We start from the raw sequence: 19,603 nt of genomic DNA, 5'->3' as shown, positions 1-19,603 counted from the left end.
CGAATGTCTCCCTCCTGTACCTTCCTCCCCCTAGTGTCAGTGCATGTCCTCGTGTTCTGCTGCTCCTCTTCCTGTGAAGAATGTCTCCCTCCTGTACCTTCCTCCCCCTAGTGTCAGTGCATGTCCTCGTGTTCTGCTGCTCCTCTTCCTGTGAAGAATGTCTCCCACCTGTACCTTCCTCCCTCTAGTGTCAGTACCTGTCCTCGTGTTCTGCTGCTCCTCTTCCTGTGAAGAATGTCTCCCACCTGTACCTTCCTCCCCCTAGTGTCAGTGCATGTCCTCGTGTTCTGCTGCTCCTCTTACTGTGAAGAATGTCTCCCACCTGTACCTTCCTCCCTCTAGTGTCAGTGCATGTCCTCGTGTTCTGCTGCTCCTCTTCCTGTGAAGAATATCTCCCACCTGTACCTTCCTCCCTCTAGTGTCAGTGCATGTCCTCGTGTTGTGCTGCTCCTCTTCCTGTGAAGAATGTCTCCCACCTGTACCTTCCTCCCTCTAGTGTCAGTGCATGTCCTCGTGTTGTGCTGCTCCTCTTCCTGTGAAGAATGTCTCCCACCTGTACCTTCCTCCCTCTAGTGTCAGTACCTGTCCTCGTGTTGTGCTGCTCCTTTTCCTGTGAAGAATGTCTCCCATCTGTACCTTCCTCCCCCCAGTGTCAGTGCATGTCCTCGTGTTGTGCTGCTCCTCTTCCTGTGAAGAATGTCACCCACCTGTACCTTCCTCCCTCTAGTGTCAGTGCATGTCCTCGTGTTCTGCTGCTCCTCTTCCTGTGAAGAATGTCTCCCACCTGTACCTTCCTCCCTCTAGTGTCAGTGCATGTCCTTGTGTTGTGCTGCTCCTCTTCCTGTGACTAATGTCTCCCACCTGTACCTTCCTCCCCCTAGTGTCAGTGCATGTCCTCGTGTTCTGCTGCTCCTCTTCCTGTGAAGAATGTCTCCCACCTGTACCTTCCTCCCCCTAGTGTCAGTGCATGTCCTCGTGTTCTGCTGCTCCTCTTCCTGTGAAGAATGTCTCCCACCTGTACCTTCCTCCCTCTAGTGTCAGTGCATGTCCTCGTGTTGTGCTGCTCCTCTTCCTGTGAAGAATGTCTCCCACCTGTACATTCCTCCCTCTAGTGTCAGTACCTGTCCTCGTGTTCTGCTGCTCCTCTTCCTGTGAAGAATGTCTCCCATCTGTACCTTCCTCCCCCCAGTGTCAGTGCATGTCCTCGTGTTGTACTGCTCCTCTTCCTGTGAAGAATGTCTCCCACCTGTACCTTCCTCCCTCTAGTGTCAGTACCTGTCTTCGTGTTCTGCTGCTCCTCTTCCTGTGAAGAATGTCTCCCACCTGTACCTTCCTCCCTCTAGTGTCAGTGCATGTCCTCGTGTTCTGCTGCTCCTCTTCCTGTGAAGAATGTCTCCCACCTGTACCTTCCTCCCTCTAGTGTCAGTACCTGTCCTCGTGTTCTGCTGCTCCTCTTCCTGTGAAGAATGTCTCCCACCTGTACCTTCCTCCCTCTAGTGTCAGTGCATGTCCTTGTGTTGTGCTGCTCCTCTTCCTGTGACTAATGTCTCCCACCTGTACCTTCCTCCCCCCAGTGTCAGTGCATGTCCTCGTGTTCTGCTGCTCCTCTTCCTGTGACTAATGTCTCCCACAAGTACCTTCCTCCCTCTAGTGTCAGTGCATGTCCTCGTGTTCTGTTGCTCCTCTTCCTGTGAAGAATGTCTCCCACCTGTACCTTGTTATAACCCTTGATATATGTGAAAGTTACTAACCTTTTCCTCCTTTCCCTTCTCTGCTCTAACGTATACATGTTAAGATATTTTAGTCTTTCCTGGTACGTTTTGTGATGTAGGCCATGCACCATTTTAATTGCCCTTCTTTGTACATTCTCTAATGTATTTATATCCTTCTGGAGATATGGCCTCCAGAACTGAACACAATACTCTAGGTGAGGTCGTACCAATGACCTATACAGTGGCATTATTACTTCTTTCTTTCTACTGCTGATACCTCTCCCTATGCAACCAAGCATCTGACTTGCCTTCTTTATTGCTTTGTTACATTGCCTCCCTGCCTTTAAGTCCCCTGAAATAGTGACACCTAGATCCCTCTCTTCCTCAGTAGTTTCCATTATAGTGACATTTATACTATATTGAGTCGGGTGTAGGTACTGTGAAGTAAAAGCGCTTGTAGATAAACATGCGCAACTAATGTGTTCAGTGCTATATAGTAACTGTGAAGCGCTGTATATGCTAGTAGTTCTCTCCCAAATGATGTTTATCAGTTACAGTCGCCCAAAGAAAGGGAAAAACTCACATCAACCTTATTCATGTCGACCATGTCGACCTAAAGCTTGTGTCGACCTCCTGTCAATGTCAACCTAGGGTAGGTTGATCATTCTTAGGTGTCGACCTAGTTACTGTTGACCTAGGCATTGTCTATCATCTATCCTGTAACCCTACAGCATCATGGTGGTGGTTTGAATTGATGGGAGTTGTAGTCCCAATAATAATCTATGGATAAATAATCAGATCCATGGAACAAGGACGATGGTGTAATTGGTTGGAACCCTTATCGGTATACATTTCCTGTGCCCCAGGATCTGTGTTACTATTAACCCTGGAAGCAGACACTTGGGAACTCTCCAAGGTAGTGACCGGAACCCCTGCTGCTAATTATACAGCTAGAACTCTGTGCAAACATCTCCCTGCTTCCATCGCCCTGTGACACTTCGGGGCACAGGGCGAAGTAACCAAACATTTCCAATGTACTGTATGTTTTACTTGGCTGGAACACTTCTCATATTGTCACTTCCATGGAAATCGCAACATGTAGCATTTACCACATGAGGATAATAACGTCACATTTCCTGCATTCCAATTTACGGAACATTCCTTTTAGGATCCATTTGTAACAATTTAGCATAAAAATAGTTTAAATGTGATCAACTTGAGATTAATATACTATTACCTGAAAGGGGAAACCTGCGGTGGGGATGCCGGCATTCACAATACCGACATCGGCATCCCAGCCACTGCCAGGCATAGCTGCCTACCCTCCTGCATGCTGCAGGAGACTCCCTGACATAGCAGAAATCTCCCTCTCTCCCCCACTAGTCTAGCAATCTCCCTCATGTCACCTAGCCCACATTACACTGTTACATCATAGTAACCTACTCTCCTGCATTCTGCAGGAGACTCCCTGACATAGCGGCAATCTCCGTCTCTCCCTCATTAGTCTAGCAATCTCCCTCATGTCACCTAGCCCACATTACACTGTTACACCATAGTTACCTCCCCTCCTGCATTCTGCAGGAGAATCCCTGACATAGCAGCAATCTCCCTCTCCCCCTCACTAGTCTAGCAATCTCCCTCATGTCACCTAGCCCACATTACACTGTTACATCATAGTTACCTACTCTCCTGCATTCTGCAGGAGACTCCCTGACATAGCAGCAATCTCCCTCTCTCCCTCATTAGTCTAGCAATCTCCCTCATGTCACCTAGCCCACATTAAACTGTTACATCATAGTTACCTCCACTCCTGCATTCTGCAGGAGACTCCCTGACATAGCAGCAATCTCCCTCTCTCCCTCATTAGTCTAGCAATCTCCCTCATGTCACCTAGCCCACATTACACTGTTACATCATAGTTACCTCCCCTCCTGCATTCTGCAGGAGACTCCCTGACATAGCAGCAATCTCCCTCTCTCCCTCATTAGTCTAGCAATCTCCCTCATGTCACCTAGCCCACATTACACTGTTACATCATAGTTACCTCCCCTCCTGCATTCTGCAGAAGACTCCCTGACATAGCAGCAATCTCCCTCCCTCCCTCATTAGGCTAGCAATCTCCCTCATGTCACCTAGCCCACATAACACTGTTACGCCCTTTGGGTGGAGCAAAACACGCCCCCTCAATGGAGTGCTGTGCAAAATCTATTACCAACTATAAACTCCCTGAAACTAGTTTTCAAAAGAAGGCAAATATGCCTTTAATGCCCCACATGCTGGTATCTGTGGTTCTCCGAAGTACAAGCATGTGAGGCAGGCTTGCTGTGACCTGTAGTCAGTCTGTAACGCACAATATAACTTTTTATGAACCAACTATCAACCCCGCACCCACCGCACAGGGGTGCGGGGGATAGCCGCGGGCTTCAGCTCAAGCCTGGGGTGCCCTGGAGAGGGGGCCCCCTTTATGGGGGGTCCCCACCTCCTCAAGAACTCCTGGCCTGGGCTAACTAGTTAGGGAGGGTAATGTTTTGACCTGCGGGACCCGTCAAGCGTGTCGCCTGGCTGTGGCATTACACCCACTGATATTGGAACCTGGTGCTGGTTCTTGAAATACAGAGAACCCCTACTCATTTTGTCCCCCATATTTTGGGAACCAGGGCCAGCTCAAGACCCCGGTGTTGGTTCCTAAATCTGGGGGACCTCTACTCACTTTGTCCCCTTTATTTTGGGAACCAGTGCTGGCTCCAAAATTGGATGCGGGTGCCTCACCAGCAGGGGCTGGCTGGCAACTTTTAGCCTGGGGGGTTATTCAAATCTAACTCTCTCTGCACATTTTACATCTGCCCCACCTGCAGTGCACATGGTTTTGCCCATTTTCCAAACAAATTTGTACTGCGATCAGATCTGAATAAAGGCCTTACGGTATGTGCTTTCCTGAATATGAAGCCACCTAAATAACGATTTCCAGGTAATTGTACAACTGTGTCCACACAACTGGGCACAGTCACCATTAAGCACACTTGTTGTGAAGCATTTTGCCCTCATGTCTAATTAGGCCCATATGGTGCCCATCTGTAGGTCTGCAGTGAGAGGTTAGGCGCGGCGTGCCCCCACCTGCAGGGTCCCTATGTCAGGAGAAGGATGAGGACATTTAGAAGATAGAATTCATTCAATAGGGCAGGAGTATTACACCTGGCGAAGTGATGAAGAGGTGATGAAGTGAAAGGTGAACAGCAGTCAATCAGCTCCTAACTGCCAAATTACAATCTGTGTGAAAATGACAGTTTGGAGCTGAATGGCTGCTGCCTTTCACTTTATCACTTCACCACCTGCCCCAGTAATATGTCTTGTCTAGTTTTAAAAACTCTACTGTGGATCTGCACTAAAAGCCAAACCTGCAATCCTGCCGACGGGGGAGGATCAATAGGTAGACCAGGATTAGGTGGACCCCATATGGTCAAAATGGACACGGTTGACAGGGTCATTTTGTGAACACATAAAAAAAGTAGGTACCTGAAAAGGTCGACAGGCACAAAATGTTGACATTTAAGTGGTCGACACAAAAATGGTCAAAGTGTTTTTGTGGATTTGTTTCCATTTTTGAGTGATGATTTCTGTTAAACCATGTAATACATAAATTAGTGGAAACGCTAACCATGGTTTGGACAAGATGTTTTGCTCTGTGTTATATATCACTATATGAAGTTCTCTGGACTCTGCTGGTGTCACATAAGGAATTAGTGGGTGAGGTGTTTGCTCTCTATGTGACAGTAAAAGAGAAATATCAGGTAAACAGTGATGACAGGAGATAATAAGACGGGATTCCCTGGAAAACAAATGTTTTCCTAAAAGATTAAGATGACAGCGAGACAAGTTGCAGCTATCAGGTGTCATAGACATACTTATATAACCCCAGTAATCATCATTATGAGCAGTGGCGGATTCAGGGGGGGGGCATCCGGGCACGTGCCCCCCCTGTCATTTATTTTGTAGCTGAGGACCAGGGCTTTCCAACGAGCCCAGCCCTGTGTCTCTAGCCCCCCGGGAACCGGAGATATCACCTGGCAAACTTGTAACGTTTTTTCCCCATAGGATAATATGGGACCCATCAATTCCTACCCCCACCCGGTTCCGACGGCTGCCAGTTCCCGCACTGGCATCACAGAAGCTTGTGGTTGACTTCATTCAATTCCAAATCGCTGGGCCTTCAATATGATACCAGGCTGGTCCAAATCGGTCAATCGGTTCCAGAGATATTGCGTGTAAACCAATTTTTTTATTTTTTAAATGTAATTTCATGGTTGTTCATGTTTTTTGAGGGCAGATTACTCTGGAACCAAATGTTCCAGTTCCACTGGACCAAAATCATTCAAAGCCCACTCAAAAGTTCTTCAATATGATACTTGTCTCATGTAAATGGGTCAGTTGGTTCCGAAGATAAAGGTGGTTAAATGAGATAACTGGTTAAAGGGGGGAGGGGTGGTTTTCTCTCCCCCTCACACCAGAAAATGCAGGGACTAGGCTGGTGTAAAAGGGGCCAACCTGGGAATACATTTTCTGGTGTGAAAGGGGTATTATTTCAAATAGCCAGGACCTGCAGTGCTCTGAATACAGCCAGGCTCTGCCACTGTCAGTGGCTATCACTTCTGCTGTCCCCCATTTACCAGGAGCATGTATCACCCTTTGGCAATGAGCATGTAATCCCACATGGCAACGAGCATGGAACCCTTGGCAATGAGCATGTAGAGAAGCAGCACTTATGTAGCATAATTTTTAATAGGCATTATGGTGTTTGGCATAACACTTAATGGACATAATGGCGTGTAACTTAACGTGTAATGGACATTATGGTATAAATGTTTAATGCGAGCCTTTGGTGGACAATGTCCCTGTTTATGAAGTGTATTGTGAATTTTGGCTTAATCTGTGTGGCATTATGTGAATTCTGGCTCAATCCATGTGGCATTATGTGAATTTTGTCTCAATCCATGTGGCATTATGTGAATTTTGGCTCAATCCATGTGGCATTATGTGAATTTTGGCTCAATCCGTGTGGCATTATGTGAATTTTTTCCCAATCCGTGTGGCATTATGTGAATTTTGACACAATCCATGTGGCATTATTTGAATTTTGGCTCAATCCATTTGGCATCATGTGTAAGGGGCAAGTATAATGGGGTCTAGTATTTTGTTGCATAATGTGTAGAAGTTGTATATGGTGTTGACACGCCCCCTGTTGAGTGGCCACACAACTACATCCTTCACTTTTGTCGCCATGGTGGGCCTGCATACTTTAAATGCCAGGGCCTATTTTTAATTCCATTCCCACCCTCTCCTGCCGCTCTCTTAGCATGTACACTGGCACCACTAACACCGCCCCTCCCCCACCTAAACCCTTTTTTATCATGGTGCCCCCCCTGTCATTTTATCCTGGATCCGCCCCTGATTATGAGTATTACCCAGGTGAGAGACAACACTCAGGTATGTACTATAGAGGAGAGCGAGGATACTGTGGATACTATAGTGAGTTTTGTAAGGGGGAGTATATCTGTGTGAGCTCTGTATACTCCACTGATGGCTGTAGACTAAAATACTCAGGTGTATACCCAGGAGAGTGCTGTACATGGGAATACTCAGGTAAATATCCAGGAGAGTGCTGTAGAGGAGAATACTCAGGTGTATACCCAGGAGAGTGCTGTAGAGGAGAATACTCAGGTGTATACCCAGGAGAGTGCTGTAGAGGAGAATACTCAGGTGTACACCCAGGAGAGTGCTGTAGAGGAGAATACTCAGGTGTATACCCAGGAGAGTGCTGTAGAGGACAATACTCAGGTGTACACCCAGGAGAGTGCTGTAGAGGAGAATACTCAGGTGTATACACAGGAGAGTTCTGTAGAGGAGAATACTCAGGTGTATACCAAGGAGAGTGCTGTATAGGAGAATACTCAGGTGTATACCAGGAGAGTGCTGTAGAGGAGAGAATACTCAGGTGTACACCCAGGAGAGTGCTGTAGAGGAGAATACTCAGGTGTATACCCAGGAGAGTGCTGTAGAGGAGAAAACTCAGTGTATACCAAGGAGAGTGCTGTAGAGGAGAATACTCAGGTGTATACCCAGGAGAGTGCTGTAGAGGAGAATACTCAGGTGCATACCCAGGAGAGTGCTATAGATGAGGATACTCAGTGTATACCAAGGAGAGTGCTGTATAGGAGAATACTCAGGTGTATACCCAGGAGAGTGCTGTAGAGGAGAATACTCAGTGTATACCCAGGAGAGTGCTGTAGAGGAGAGAATACTCAGGTGTACACCCAGGAGAGTGCTGTAGAGGATAATACTCAGTGTATACCCAGGAGAGTGCTGTAGAGAAGAGTACTCAGATGTATACCAGGAGAGTGCTGTACATGGGAATATTCAGGTGTATACCAAGGAGAGTTCTGTAGAGGAGAATACTCAGGTGTATACCCAGGAGAGTGCTGTAGAGAAGAGAACACTCCGGTGTATACTAAGGAGAGTGCTGTAGAGGAGAATACTCAGGTGTATAGCCAGGAGAGTGCTGTAGAGGAGAATACTGAGGTTTATACCAGGAGAGTGCTGTAGAGGAGAATACTCAGGTGTATACCCAGGAGAGTGCTGTACATGGGAATACTCAGGAGTATACCCATGGGAGTGCTGTTGAGGAGAATACTCAGTTGTATATCCAAGAGAGTGCTGTAGAGGAGAATACTCAGTGTATACCCAGGAGAGTGCTGTATAGGAGAATACTCAGGTGTATACCAGGAGAGTGCTGTAGAGGAGAGAATACTCAGGTGTACACCCAGGAGAGTGCTGTAGAGGAGAATACCCAGGTGTATACCCAAGAGAGTGCTGTAGAGAAGAAAACTCAGTGTATACACAGGAGAGTGCTGTAGAGGAGAATACTCAGGTGTATACCAAGGAGAGTGCTGTATAGGAGAATACTCAGGTGTATACCAGGAGAGTGCTGTAGAGGAGAGAATACTCAGGTGTACACCCAGGAGAGTGCTGTAGAGGAGAATACTCAGGTGTATACCCAGGAGAGTGCTGTAGAGGAGAAAACTCAGTGTATACCAAGGAGAGTGCTGTAGAGGAGAATACTCAGGTGTATACCCAGGAGAGTGCTGTAGAGGAGAATACTCAGGTGCATACCCAGGAGAGTGCTATAGATGAGGATACTCAGTGTATACCAAGGAGAGTGCTGTATAGGAGAATACTCAGGTGTATACCCAGGAGAGTGCTGTAGAGGAGAATACTCAGTGTATACCCAGGAGAGTGCTGTAGAGGAGAGAATACTCAGGTGTACACCCAGGAGAGTGCTGTAGAGGATAATACTCAGTGTATACCCAGGAGAGTGCTGTAGAGAAGAGTACTCAGATGTATACCAGGAGAGTGCTGTACATGGGAATATTCAGGTGTATACCAAGGAGAGTTCTGTAGAGGAGAATACTCAGGTGTATACCCAGGAGAGTGCTGTAGAGAAGAGAACACTCCGGTGTATACTAAGGAGAGTGCTGTAGAGGAGAATACTCAGGTGTATAGCCAGGAGAGTGCTGTAGAGGAGAATACTGAGGTTTATACCAGGAGAGTGCTGTAGAGGAGAATACTCAGGTGTATACCCAGGAGAGTGCTGTACATGGGAATACTCAGGAGTATACCCATGGGAGTGCTGTTGAGGAGAATACTCAGTTGTATATCCAAGAGAGTGCTGTAGAGGAGAATACTCAGTGTATACCCAGGAGAGTGCTGTATAGGAGAATACTCAGGTGTATACCAGGAGAGTGCTGTAGAGGAGAGAATACTCAGGTGTACACCCAGGAGAGTGCTGTAGAGGAGAATACCCAGGTGTATACCCAAGAGAGTGCTGTAGAGAAGAAAACTCAGTGTATACACAGGAGAGTGCTGTAGAGGAGAATACTCATGTGTATTCCCAGAATAGTGCTGTAGAGGAGAATACTCAGGTGTATACCCAGGATAGTGCTGTAGAGGATAATACTCAGTGTATACCCAGGAGAGTGCTGTAGAGAAGAGTACTCAGATGTATACCAGGAGAGTGCTGTACATAGGAATATTCAGGTGTATACCCAGGAGAGTTCTGTAGAGAATACTCAGGTGTATACCCAGGAGAATGCTGTAGAGAAGAGAGCACTCCGGTGTATACTAAGGAGAGTGCTGTAGAGGAGAATACTCAGGTGTATATCCAGGAGAGTGCTGTAGAGGATAATACTGATGTTTATACCAAGAGAGTGCTGTAGAGGAGAATACTCAGGTGTATACCCAGGAGAGTGCTGTACATGGGATTACACAGGTGTATACCAAGGAGAGTTCTGTAGAGTAGAGAACACTCCGGTGTAAACTAAGGAGACTGCTGTAGAGGAAAAAATACTCAGGTGTATACTCAGGAGAGTGCTGTAGAGGAGAATACTCAGTTGTATACCAGAAAAGTGCTAGAGGAGACTACTCAGTGTATACCCAGGAGAGTGCTGTAGAGGAGAATCCTCAGGTGTATACCCAGGAGAGTGCTGTAGTGGAGAATACTCAGGTGTATACACAGGAGAGTTCTGTAGAGGAGAATACTCAGGTGTATACCCAGGAGAGTGCTGTAGAAGAGAATACTCAGGTGTATACCAAGAGAGTGCTGTAGAGGAGAGAATACTCAGTTGTACACCCAGGAGAGTGCTGTAGAGGAGAATACCCAGGAGAGTGCTGTAGAGGAGAATACTCAGTGTATATCCAGGAGAGTGCTGTAGAGGAGAATACTCATGTGTATTCCCAGAAGAGTGCTGTAGAGGAGAATACTCAGGTGTATACCCAGGATAGTGCTGTAGAGGAGAATACTCAGTGTATACCCAGGAGAGTGCTGTAGAGAAGAGTACTCAGATGTATACCAGGAGAGTGCTGTACATGGGAATATTCAGGTGTATACCCAGGAGAGTTCTGTAGAGGAGAATACTCAGGTGTATACCCAGAAGAGTGCTGTAGAGGAGAGAACACTCCGGTGTATACTAAGGAGAGTGCTGTAGAGGAGAATACTCAGGTGTATACCCAGGAGAGTGCTGTAGAGAAGAGTACTCAGATGTATACCAGGAGAGTGCTGTACATGGGAATATTCAGGTGTATACCCAGGAGAGTTCTGTAGAGGAGAATACTCAGGTGTATACCCAGGAGAGTGCTGTAGAGGAGAGAACACTCCGGTGTATACTAAGGAGAGTGCTGTAGAGGAGAATACTCAGGTGTATACCCAGGAGAGTGCTGTAGAGGAGAATACTGAGGTTTATACCAGGAGAGTGCTGTAGAGGAGAATACTCAGGTGTATACCCAGGAGAGTGCTGTACATGGGAATACTCAGGAGTATACCCATGGGAGTGCTGTTGAGAAGAATACTCAGGTGTATACCCAGGAGAGTGCTATAGAGAGAATACTCAGGTGTATACCCAGGAGAGTGCTATAGAGAGAATACTCAGGTGTATACCCAGGAGAGTGCTGTAGAGGAGAATACTCAGGTGTATGCCCAGGAGAGTGCTGTAGAGGAGAATACTAAGGTGTATACCCAGGAGAGTGCTGTAGAGGAGAATACTCAGGTGTATACCAGGGATGCCGACTTTCTCATTCTCCTCTCCGGGAGAAGCCCAGAGAGGAGAGAATCAGTAGCCGTTCAGGGGGCGGGGCATAAGCATGACATCACTAAGCCCTGCCCCCATGCTGGTAAACCAGCGAATTCAGTGATATCCGTGGAGGGGGCGGGGCTAAAATGACGCGATTGTGTCATTTTAGCTCCGCCCCCTCCTCTGAGACCCGAGGATTGCGGCATTTTAATGCCGCGATCCGGGGGACTGCGGGGGTCCCCCCTGAATCCGGGAGGGTTGCCCACCCTTCCGGGGGGCCGGGAGGGAGCCCCGATTTTCGGGAGACTCCCGGAAATTTCGGGAGGGTCGGCAACCCTGGTGTATACCCAGGAGAGTGCTGTACATGGGAATACTCAGCTGTATACCCAGGAGAGTACTGTAGAGGAGAATACTCAGGTGTATACCCAGGAGAGTGCTGTAGAGGAGAATACTCAGGTGTACACCCAGGAGAGTGCTGTACATGGGAATACTCAGGTGTATACCCAGGAGAGTGCTGTAGAGGAGAATACTCAGGTGTATACCCAGGGGAGTGCTGTAGAGGAGAATACTCAGTGTATACCCAGGAGAGTGCTATAGAGGAGAATACTCAGTGTACACCCAGGAGAGTGCTGTAGAGGAGAATACTCAGGTGCAGTGGCGGATTCAGGGGGGGGCACCCGGGCACGTGCCCCCCCTGTCATTTATTTTGTAGCTGAGGACCAGGGCTTTCCAACGAGCCCAGCCCCGTGTCTCTAGCCCCCCGGGAACCAGAGATATCGCCTGTCAAACCTGTAACGTTTTTTTCCCCATAGGATAATATGGGACCCGTCAATTCCGACCCCCACCCGGTTCCGACGGCTGCCAGTTCCCGCCCTGGCATCACAGAAGCTTGTGGTTGATATAATTCAATTCCAAATCGCTGGGCCTTCAATATGATACCAGGCTGGTCCAAATCGGTCAATCGGTTCTAGAGATATTGCATGTAAACCGATTTTTTAATTTTTGAAATGTAATTTCATGGCTGTTCATGATTTTGAGGGCAGATTACTCTTGAACCAAACGTTCCAGTTTCACTGGACCAAAATCATTCAAAGCCCACTCAAAAGTTCTTCAATATAATACTTGTCTTATGTAAATGGGTCAGTTGGTTCCGAAGATATAGCCGGTTAAATGAGATAACTGGTTAAAGGGGGGAGGGGTGGTTTTCTCTCCCCCTCACACCAGAAAATGCAGGGACTAGGCTGGTGTAAAAGGGGCCAACCTGGGAATGCATTTTCTGGTGTGAAAGGGGTATTATTTCAAATAGCCGGGACCTGCAGTGCTCTGAATACAGCCAGGCTCTGCCACTGTCAGTGGCTATCACTTCTGCCTGGCGGCGGCTGTCCCCCATTTACCACGAGCATGTATTCCCCCTTGGCAATGAGCATGTAATCCCACATGGCAACGAGCATGGAACCTCTGGCAATGAGCATGGAACCCTTGGCAATGAGCATGTAGAGAAGCAGCATAATTTTTAATAGGCATTATGGTGTTTGGCATAACACATAATGGACATAATGGCGTGTAACTTAACATGTAATGGATATTATGGTGTAAATGTTTAATGCGCGCCTTTGGTGGACAATGTCCCTGTTTATGAAGTGTATTGTGAATTTTGTCTCAATCCGTGTGGCATTATGTGAATTTTGGCTCAATCTGTGTGGCATTATGTGAATTGTGGCTCAATCCATGTGGCATTATGTGAATTTTGTCTCAATCCGTGTGGCATTATGTGAATTTTGGCTCAATCCATGTGGCATTATGAGAATTTTGGCTCAATCCGTGTGGCATTATGTGAATTTTTTCCCAATCCGTGTAGCATTATGTAAATTTTGGCTCAATCCATGTGGCATTATGTGAATTTTGTCTCAATCCGTATGGCATTTTATGCATTTGGCTCAATCCGTGTGGCATTATGTGAATTTTGACATAATCCATTTGGCATTATGTGAATTTTGGCTCAATCCGTGTGTGTTACTATGTAAATTTTGGGTCAATCCATGTGGCATTATGTGAATTTTGACACAATCCATGTGGCATTATTTGAATTTTGGCTCAATCCATGTGGCATTATGTCAATTTTGGCTCATTCCATTTGGCATCATGTGGAAGGGGCAAGTATAATTGGGTCTAGTATTTTGTTGCATAATGTGTAGAAGTTGTATATGGTGTTGACACGCCCCCTGTTGAGTGGCCACACACCCTTTTCTGGAGCGCGCCTTTGGCACGCGCACAACTACATCCTTCACTTTTGTCGCCATGGTGGGCCTGCATACTTTAAATGCCAGGGCCTATTTTTATTCCATTCCCACCGTCTCCTGCCGCTCTCTTAGCATGTACACTGGCACCACTAACACCGCCCCTCCCCCACCCAAACCCTTTTTTATCATGGTGCCCCCCCTGTCATTTTATCCTGGATCCGCCCCTGCTCAGATGTATACCCAGGAGAGTGCTGTAGAGGAGAATACTCAGGTGTATACCCAGGAGAGTGCTGTAGCTGGGAATACTCAGGTGTATACTAAGGAGAGTGCTGTAGAGGAGAATACTCAGGTGTATACCAAGGAGAGTTCTGTAGAGGAGAATACTCAGGTGTATACCCAGGAGAGTGCTGTAGAGAAGAGAACACTCTGGTGTATACTAAGGAGAGTGCTGTAGAGGAGAATACTCAGGTGTATAGCCAGGAGAGTGCTGTAGAGGAGAATACTGAGGTTTATACCAGGAGAGTGCTGTAGAGGAGAATACTCAGGTGTATACCCAGGAGAGTGCTGTACATGGGAATACTCAGGAGTATACCCATGGGAGTGCTGTTGAGGAGAATACTCAGTTGTATATCCAAGAGAGTGCTGTAGAGGAGAATACTCAGTGTATACCCAGGAGAGTGCTGTATAGGAGAATACTCAGGTGTATACCAGGAGAGTGCTGTAGAGGAGAGAATACTCAGGTGTACACCCAGGAGAGTGCTGTAGAGGAGAATACCCAGGTGTATACACAAGAGAGTGCTGTAGAGAAGAAAACTCAGTGTATACACAGGAGAGTGCTGTAGAGGAGAATACTCATGTGTATTCCCAGAATAGTGCTGTAGAGGAGAATACTCAGGTGTATACCCAGGATAGTGCTGTAGAGGATAATACTCAGTGTATACCCAGGAGAGTGCTGTAGAGAAGAGTACTCAGATGTATACCAGGAGAGTGCTGTACATGGGAATATTCAGGTGTATACCCAGGAGAGTTCTGTAGAGAATACTCAGGTGTATACCCAGGAGAATGCTGTAGAGAAGAAAGCACTCCGGTGTATACTAAGGAGAGTGCTGTAGAGGAGAATACTCAGGTGTATACCCAGGAGAGTGCTGTACATGGGATTACACAGGTGTATACCAAGGAGAGTTCTGTAGAGTAGAGAACACTCCGGTGTAAACTAAGGAGACTGCTGTAGAGGAAACAATACTCAGGTGTATACTCAGGAGAGTGCTGTAGAGGAGAATACTCAGGTGTATACCAGAAAAGTGCTAGAGGAGACTACTCAGTGTATACCCAGGAGAGTGCTGTAGAGGAGAATCCTCAGGTGTATACCCAGGAGAGTGCTGTAGTGGAGAATACTCAGGTGTATACACAGGAGAGTTCTGTAGAGGAGAATACTCAGGTGTATACCCAGGAGAGTGCTGTAGAAGAGAATACTCAGGTGTATACCAAGAGAGTGCTGTAGAGGAGAGAATACTCAGTTGTACACCCAGGAGAGTGCTGTAGAGGAGAATACTCAGGTGTATACCCAGGAGAGTGCTGTAGAGGAGAATACTCAGTGTATATCCAGGAGAGTGCTGTAGAGGAGAATACTCATGTGTATTCCCAGAAGAGTGCTGTAGAGGAGAATACTCAGGTGTATACCCAGGATAGTGCTGTAGAGGAGAATACTCAGTGTATACCCAGGAGAGTGCTGTAGAGAAGAGTACTCAGATGTATACCAGGAGAGTGCTGTACATGGGAATATTCAGGTGTATACCCAGGAGAGTTCTGTAGAGGAGAATACTCAGGTGTATACCCAGGAGAGTGCTGTAGAGGAGAGAACACTCCGGTGTATACTAAGGAGAGTGCTGTAGAGGAGAATACTCAGGTGTATACCCAGGAGAGTGCTGTAGAGGAGAATACTGAGGTTTATACCAGGAGAGTGCTGTAGAGGAGAATACTCAGGTGTATACCCAGGAGAGTGCTGTACATGGGAATACTCAGGAGTATACCCATGGGAGTGCTGTTGAGAAGAATACTCAGGTGTATACCCAGGAGAGTGCTATAGAGAGAATACTCAGGTGTATACCCAGGAGAGTGCTATAGAGAGAATACTCAGGTGTATACCCAGGAGAGTGCTATAGAGAGAATACTCAGGTGTATACCCAGGAGAGTGCTGTAGAGGAGAATACTCAGGTGTATGCCCAGGAGAGTGCTGTAGAGGAGAATACTAAGGTGTATACCCAGGAGAGTGCTGTAAAAGAGAATACTCAGGTGTATACCAGGGATGCCGACTTTCTCATTCTCCTCTCCGGGAGAAGCCCGGAGAGGAGAGAATCAGTAGCCGTTCAGGGGGCGGGGCTTAAGCGTGACATCACTAAGCCCCGCCCCCATGCTGGTAAACCAGCGAATTCAGTGATATCCGTGGAGGGGGCGGGGCTATAATGACGCGATTGTGTCATTTTAGCTCCGCCCCCTCCTCTGAGACCCGAGGATTGCGGCATTTTAATGCCGCGATCCGGGGGACTGCGGGGGTCCCCCCTGAATCCGGGAGGGTTGCCCACCCTTCCGGGGGGCCGGGAGGGAGCCCCGATTTTCGGGAGACTCACGGAAATTTCGGGAGGGTCGGCAACCCTGGTGTATACCCAGGAGAGTGCTGTACATGGGAATACTCAGCTGTATACCCAGGAGAGTACTGTAGAGGAGAATACTCAGGTGTATACCCAGGAGAGTGTTGTAGAGGAGAATACTCAGGTGTACACCCAGGAGAGTGCTGTACATGGGAATACTCAGGTGTATACCCAGGAGAGTGCTGTAGAGGAGAATACTCAGGTGTATACCCAGGGGAGTGCTGTAGAGGAGAATACTCAGTGTATACCCAGGAGAGTGCTATAGAGGAGAATACTCAGTGTACACCCAGGAGAGTGCTGTAGAGGAGAATACTCAGGTGTATACCCAGGAGAGTGCTGTAGAGGAGAATACTCAGGTGTATACCCAGGAGAGTGCTGTAGCTGGGAATACTCAGGTGTATACTAAGGAGAGTGCTGTAGAGGAGAATACTCAGGTGTATACCAGGGAGAGTGCTGTAGAGGAGAATACTCAGGTGTATACCCAGGAGAGTGCTGTAGAGGAGAATACTCAGTGTATACCCAGGAGAGTGCTGTAGAGGAGAATACTCAGGTGTACACCCAGGAGAGTACTGTAGAGGAGAATACTCAGGTGTACACCCAGGAGAGTGCTGTAGAGGAGAATACTCAGGTGTATACCCAGGAGAGTGCTGTAGAGGAGAATACTCAGGTGTATACCAGGAGAGTGCTGTAGCTGGGAATACTCAGGTGTACTCAGAAGGAGACGCTTGAGCATCCCGTTCTGATGGAGCCCGCCGCCCTGAAGCAGAGACGGGCAGGGAATCCACTCCCCGACGCCGAGTGACTGGGATGCGCCTCTCCGACAGTCTGGGAATCTGGCTGAGAGGCGCTCCATCTGTATGTTGGGCATATTATGAATTGAAGATCCGCCATGCTGTTCACTAACCTGTCATTATTGCATTCCCGTTAGGATGAAGATCCTGCTTGTACTGTTTGTCTGCGGACTGATCAGTGTCACCAAGTCCTGGTCATCATGTGACTTCCACAAACCAAGAGGTAACTATTGTAATATGGGTAAATGTCGGTGACCAGTGTGATACAGCCTATAGGATGTACAGTGTATGGTTAGCTGTAAAGGAAGTATACACAACACCCTGCTTATTTTCCATTGCTTGTTTCCCTACTACAGATGCAAACTGTACCTCCCAACTGCCCGGTTTTTGGGGACGTGTGCACAGCGTCTATTCCCCGCAGGCAGATGGGCAGCCGCAGCAAAGGGGGCGTGGCTTCGCATGAGTGACACACTTTGAAGGCCACGCCCCTCACCGTGATGCCACGCCGCCAAAATTTCCAGCTGCACCACCAATGAAAGTTGGGAGATATGCAGATGGCCTTTGAGTAGCATACCTCCCAACTTTTGAAGTTGGGAGGTCGGGACGGCCACGCCCCGTTTTCGCCGCTCGTTGGCGCTGAATAGACGCTGTGCGCATGCGGCAAGCTGGGGGGGCTCCCAACTGTCCCTCCCACCGCGGGACAATGGCGGCCCCGGGCGGGACGCGGGAACGTCCCCGAATATCGGGACGTTCCCGCGGTAAGCGTGACAGTTGGGAGGTATGGAGTAGGGCTTTAGTGCATTTCAAAATGTGGTGAAAACCCCCAAAACTGTGTTTTTACCAAATTTGTTTGTGTACACCCCACCCTATGTACTTTATTGTTCACTTACTGCTAAATAGTAAGCCTGCTCGACGCAAATGCTGCAAAGCTAGTCTGCTACCGCCACAGATCCCCCGTGTTTAGACACAGATACCCCCCTCTGCATATACACACACAGATACACCCTCTGTACACGTACACACACACAGATACCTCCTCTGGTTACACACACAGATAACACAGCCCCCCCCCCCCCTTATAACACAGATCCCCCTGTATACACACACACACACACACAGATACCACAGCCCCCCCTCATAACACAGCCCCCCCATATAACACAGATCTCACCTGTATACACACACACACAGATACCACAGCCCCCCCCCTTATAACACAGATCCCCCTGTATACACACTCACACACAGATACCACAGCCCCCCCTCATAACACAGCCCCCCCATATACACAGATCTCCCCTGTATACATACACACACACACACACACACAGATACCACAGCCCCCCCTCATAACACAGCCCCCCCATATACACAGATCTCCCCTGTATACACACACACACACAGATACCACAGCCCCCCCTCATAACACAGCCCCCCCATATACACAGATCTCCCCTGTATACACACACACACACACACACACACACACACAGATACCACAGCCCCCCTCATAACACAGCCCCCCCCCCCCATGTAACACAGATCTCCCCTGTATACACACACACACACACACACAGATACCACAGCCCCCCCTCATAACACAGCCCCCCCATATAACACAGATCCCCCTGTATACACACACAGTCAGTTTCCCCCCTCATAACACAGCCCCCCCATATAACACAGATCTCCCCTGTATATACACACACACACAGATTCCACAGCCCCCCCATATAACACAGATCCCCCCTGTATACACACACACACACACACACACACACACACAGATACCACAGCCCCCCTCATAACACAGCCCCCCCATATAACACAGATCTCCCCTGTATATACACACACACACAGATACCACAGCCCCCCCATATAACACAGATCTCCCCTGTATACACACACACACACACACACACAGATACCACAGCCCCCCTCATAACACAGCCCCCCCATATAACACAGATCTCCCCTGTACACGTACACACACACAGATAACACAGCCCACCCCCCACCCCCCCTTATAACACAGATCCCCCTGTATACACACACAGTCAGTTTCCCCCCCTCATAACACAGCCCCCCCATATAACACAGATCTCCCCTGTATATACACACACACACACACACACACACACACAGATACCACAGCCCCCCCCATATAACACAGATCTCCCCTGTATACACACACACACAGATACCACAGCCCCCCTCATAACACAGCCCCCCCATATAACACAGATCTCCCCTGTATACACACACACACACACAGATACCACAGCCTTCCCATATAACACAGATCTCCCCTGTATACACACACACACACAGATACCACAGCCCCCCTCATAACACAGCCCCCCCATATAACACAGATCTCCCCTGTATACACACATATCTCCCAACTTTTGAAGTTGGGAGGTCGGGACGTTCGCGCGGCTCCCGAAAAGGGGGCGTGGCCTCGCGAAAAGGGGACGTGGCCTCACGGGGTGACGCGAACTCCGGGCACGCCCCCGTTTTCGCTGCTCGTCAGCGCTGAATAGACGCTGTGCGCATGCGCACAGCGTCTATTCTTGGCAAGCTGGGGGGGCTCCC

At 48.2% G+C, this 19,603-nt stretch overlaps 1 pseudogene across 1 annotated transcript in view; it reads left to right on the top strand.

Moving 5' to 3' along the window:
- The window catches only part of LOC146005829 (uncharacterized), a 51,065-nt pseudogene that overhangs the window by 16,624 nt on the left and 14,838 nt on the right, over positions 1-19,603 (top strand). The window contains exon 4 of the transcript XR_014444055.1: positions 17,146-17,231. The product of XR_014444055.1 is annotated as an uncharacterized LOC146005829 (transcript). The remainder of the gene's footprint in view (positions 1-17,145; positions 17,232-19,603) is intronic.

Source organism: Crinia signifera, chromosome 5, assembly GCF_055691185.1.
Source record: "Crinia signifera chromosome 5, ASM5569118v1, whole genome shotgun sequence".
NCBI classification, from domain to species: Eukaryota; Metazoa; Chordata; class Amphibia; order Anura; family Myobatrachidae; genus Crinia; species Crinia signifera.
The sequence above is the reverse complement of the archived record's forward strand: the minus strand, read 5'-3'. Positions and strand labels throughout refer to the sequence as shown.